The sequence below is a fragment of the Erinaceus europaeus genome, unplaced genomic scaffold (genome assembly GCF_950295315.1).
Source record: "Erinaceus europaeus unplaced genomic scaffold, mEriEur2.1 scaffold_704, whole genome shotgun sequence".
Taxonomy (NCBI): Eukaryota; Metazoa; Chordata; class Mammalia; order Eulipotyphla; family Erinaceidae; genus Erinaceus; species Erinaceus europaeus.
This window is the reverse complement of record NW_026647273.1, coordinates 20,001-24,647: the sequence shown is the minus strand read 5'-3', so window position 1 is coordinate 24,647 and position 4,647 is coordinate 20,001.

Here is a 4,647-nt window from a genome sequence, read left to right as displayed (position 1 = left end):
CCAGCTCGACTGAGTGCTAAAATATTGAAAGCATGTCCGGGCCTGGGGAGAGGCTTTGAAGATTAAATTGCCAGCCATTCTTATACTAAAATGATTTGTGGTGATGTTGAGCTCTCGTCACAAAGAAAAGGTTTTGGGGCAGAGGTGGACAGCATGGTGGTTCTACAAAGAGACTCTCATGTCTGAGGCTCCAAAGTCCCAGGTTCAATCCCCCACCCCACTGTAAGCCAGAGCTGAGTGCTCTGGTAAAAATAAAACAAGGGAAAGGCCACAGAGCAGAGGGAGACACCCAGCACTGAGGCAGTGCCCAGTGAGGAGGGGGCCGGGCTGCAGGCTCAAGTAGAAGCCATCACATTTTAAAACATTCACTTCAAATACTTAGGATGATGTAATGTTTCATTTATTGTGAAAGAAAGGACACAGATGGATTCTAATTTCCCTGGGGAAGTCCGTTCTCTGCTGCTTGGACTCAGCCTTCTGCGGTGCAGGTCAGGGGGGTGCTTGGCTGTCGCCTCCAGAGGGCAAGTGGGCTGCTTTTCACCCAGGACAGGGCTGGGCGATCACAGTGAGACCACGGGCACAGGGCTTTCTGTGGGCCCGCTCTGTGACGGTTGGGTCATGGGTACACAGGTATCTCACCTGTGGGCGACAGGACAGAGCGGCGCCAAGGAATTGTCCCTGTCACCACCCCCATGAGCACCAGTGGCGGCGAGAGCCCATGCGTGGGGGCAGCTGGAGTTGTGAAAAGCTTTCCTGAGGCCTGGCAGGTGACACCGTGGACAGAGCGATGGCTCTTAAACACGAGGCCCCTTGGAGACCTACCAGCTCGAGTGATGCTCTGGCCCTTCTCACCTCTCACTCAGTGAGCAGATCTGAACATAGCAAACACCTGCCCCTTCTCGCCCCTCACTCAGTGAGCAGATCTGAACAGCAGCAAACACCTGCCCCCTTCTCGCCCCTCACTCAGTGAGCAGATCTGAACATAGCAAACACCTGCCCCCTTCTCGCCCCTCACTCAGTGAGCAGATCTGAACAGCAGCAAACACCTGCCCCCTTCTCGCCCCTCACTCAGTGAGCAGATCTGAACAGCAGCAAACACCTGCCCCCTCTTTGCCTGTGACACTGACAGGAGACAGGTCTGTAACTGGCCTGAGAGTTTAGTGGATGGTCAGTGCCAGTGTCCCTCTGATTGTGGTGTCTACTCCCGAGCTGTTTTCACAGCTGTTTCTTGTCTGTCCTCAGCCTGGAGTCATTTGCCTGAAAGCTCACACAAGAGTGATCTGAGCACCTTGCCCAGTTGGTCTTTCCTGCCATAGCACCCTGTGATGGCTGTCCTCTCCCTCTGAGCTAAGCAGAGAGCACTGGGCCCGGCTCCCTCACCTCCTGTGACGCGCCACACTCACCTTCTTTATCCTCAGAGTCTGAGAGCACTGGGCCCGGCTCCCTCACCTCCTGTGACGCGCCACACTCACCTTCTTTATCCTCAGACTGTGAGAGCACTGGGCCCGGCCCCCTCGCCTCCTGTGACGCGCCACACTCACCTTCTTTATCCTCAGAGTCTGAGAGCACTGGGCCCGGCCCCCTCGCCTCCTGTGACGCGCCACACTCACCTTCTTTATCCTCAGACTGTGAGAGCACTGGGCCCGGCCCCCTCACCTCCTGTGACGCGCCACACTCACCTTCTTTATCCTCAGAGTCTGAGAGCACTGGGCCCGGCCCCCTCGCCTCCTGTGACGCGCCACACTCACCTTCTTTATCCTCAGAGTCTGAGAGCACTGGGCCCGGCCCCTCGCCTCCTGTGACGCGCCACACTCACCTTCTTTATCCTCAGACTGTGAGAGCACTGGGCCCGGCCCCCTCGCCTCCTGTGACGCGCCACACTCACCTTCTTTATCCTCAGAGTCTGAGAGCACTGGGCCCGGCCCCTCGCCTCCTGTGACGCGCCACACTCACCTTCTTTATCCTCAGACTCTGAGAGCACTGGGCCCGGCCCCTCGCCTCCTGTGACGCGCCACACTCACCTTCTTTATCCTCAGACTGTGAGAGCACTGGGCCCGGCCCCCTCGCCTCCTGTGACGCGCCACACTCACCTTCTTTATCCTCAGACTCTGAGAGCACTGGGCCCGGCCCCCTCGCCTCCTGTGACGCGCCACACTCACCTTCTTTATCCTCAGAGTCTGAGAGCACTGGGCCCGGCCCCTCGCCTCCTGTGACGCGCCACACTCACCTTCTTTATCCTCAGAGTCTGAGAGCACTGGGCCCGGCCCCTCGCCTCCTGTGACGCGCCACACTCACCTTCTTTATCCTCAGACTGTGAGAGCACTGGGCCCGGCCCCTCGCCTCCTGTGACGCGCCACACTCACCTTCTTTATCCTCAGAGTCTGAGAGCACTGGGCCCGGCCCCTCGCCTCCTGTGACGCGCCACACTCACCTTCTTTATCCTCAGACTGTGAGAGCACTGGGCCCGGCCCCTCGCCTCCTGTGACGCGCCACACTCACCTTCTTTATCCTCAGACTGTGAGAGCACTGGGCCCGGCCCCCTCGCCTCCTGTGACGCGCCACACTCACCTTCTTTATCCTCAGAGTCTGAGAGCACTGGGCCCGGCCCCCTCGCCTCCTGTGACGCGCCACACTCACCTTCTTTATCCTCAGAGTCTGAGAGCACTGGGCCCGGCCCCTCGCCTCCTGTGACGCGCCACACTCACCTTCTTTATCCTCAGACTGTGAGAGCACTGGGCCCGGCCCCCTCGCCTCCTGTGACGCGCCACACTCACCTTCTTTATCCTCAGAGTCTGAGAGCACTGGGCCCGGCCCCTCGCCTCCTGTGACGCGCCACACTCACCTTCTTTATCCTCAGACTCTGAGAGCACTGGGCCCGGCCCCTCGCCTCCTGTAACGCGCCACACTCACCTTCTTTATCCTCAGACTCTGAGAGCACTGGGCCCGGCCCCCTCGCCTCCTGTAACGCGCCACACTCACCTTCTTTATCCTCAGAGTCTGAGAGCACTGGGCCCGGCCCCTCGCCTCCTGTGACGCGCCACACTCACCTTCTTTATCCTCAGACTGTGAGAGCACTGGGCCCGGCCCCTCGCCTCCTGTGACGCGCCACACTCACCTTCTTTATCCTCAGAGTCTGAGAGCACTGGGCCCGGCCCCTCGCCTCCTGTGACGCGCCACACTCACCTTCTTTATCCTCAGACTGTGAGAGCACTGGGCCCGGCCCCTCGCCTCCTGTGACGCGCCACACTCACCTTCTTTATCCTCAGAGTCTGAGAGCACTGGGCCCGGCCCCTCGCCTCCTGTGACGCGCCACACTCACCTTCTTTATCCTCAGACTGTGAGAGCACTGGGCCCGGCCCCTCGCCTCCTGTGACGCGCCACACTCACCTTCTTTATCCTCAGACTGTGAGAGCACTGGGCCCGGCCCCCTCGCCTCCTGTGACGCGCCACACTCACCTTCTTTATCCTCAGACTGTGAGAGCACTGGGCCCGGCCCCTCGCCTCCTGTGACGCGCCACACTCACCTTCTTTATCCTCAGACTGTGAGAGCACTGGGCCCGGCCCCCTCGCCTCCTGTGACGCGCCACACTCACCTTCTTTATCCTCAGAGTCTGAGAGCACTGGGCCCGGCCCCCTCGCCTCCTGTGACGCGCCACACTCACCTTCTTTATCCTCAGACTGTGAGAGCACTGGGCCCGGCCCCTCGCCTCCTGTGACGCGCCACACTCACCTTTATCCTCAGAGTCTGAGAGCACTGGGCCCGGCTCCCTCACCTCCTGTGACGCGCCACACTCACCTTTATCCTCAGAGTCTGAGAGCACTGGGCCCGGCCCCCTCGCCTCCTGTGACGCGCCACACTCACCTTCTTTATCCTCAGACTGTGAGAGCACTGGGCCCGGCCCCTCGCCTCCTGTGACGCGCCACACTCACCTTCTTTATCCTCAGAGTCTGAGAGCACTGGGCCTGGCTCCCTCACCTCCTGTGACGCGCCACACTCACCTTTATCCTCAGAGTCTGAGAGCACTGGGCCCGGCTCCCTCACCTCCTGTGACGCGCCACACTCACCTTTATCCTCAGAGTCTGAGAGCACTGGGCCCGGCCCCCTCGCCTCCTGTGACGCGCCACACTCACCTTCTTTATCCTCAGACTGTGAGAGCACTGGGCCCGGCCCCTCGCCTCCTGTGACGCGCCACACTCACCTTCTTTATCCTCAGAGTCTGAGAGCACTGGGCCTGGCTCCCTCACCTCCTGTGACGCGCCACACTCACCTTTATCCTCAGAGTCTGAGAGCACTGGGCCCGGCCCCCTCACCTCCTGTGACGCGCCACACTCACCTTCTTTATCCTCAGAGTCTGAGAGCTGGTCCCAGCTCCCTCACCTCCTGTGACGTGCCACACTCACCTTTATCCTCAGAGTCTGAGAGCACTGGGCCCGGCCCCCTCACCTCCTGTGACGCGCCACACTCACCTTCTTTATCCTCAGAGTCTGAGAGCTGGTCCCAGCTCCCTCACCTCCTGTGACGCGCCACACTCACCTTTATCCTCAGAGTCTGAGAGCACTGGGCCCGGCCCCCTCACCTCCTGTGACGCGCCACACTCACCTTCTTTATCCTCAGACTGTGAGAGCACTGGGCCCGGCCCCCTCACC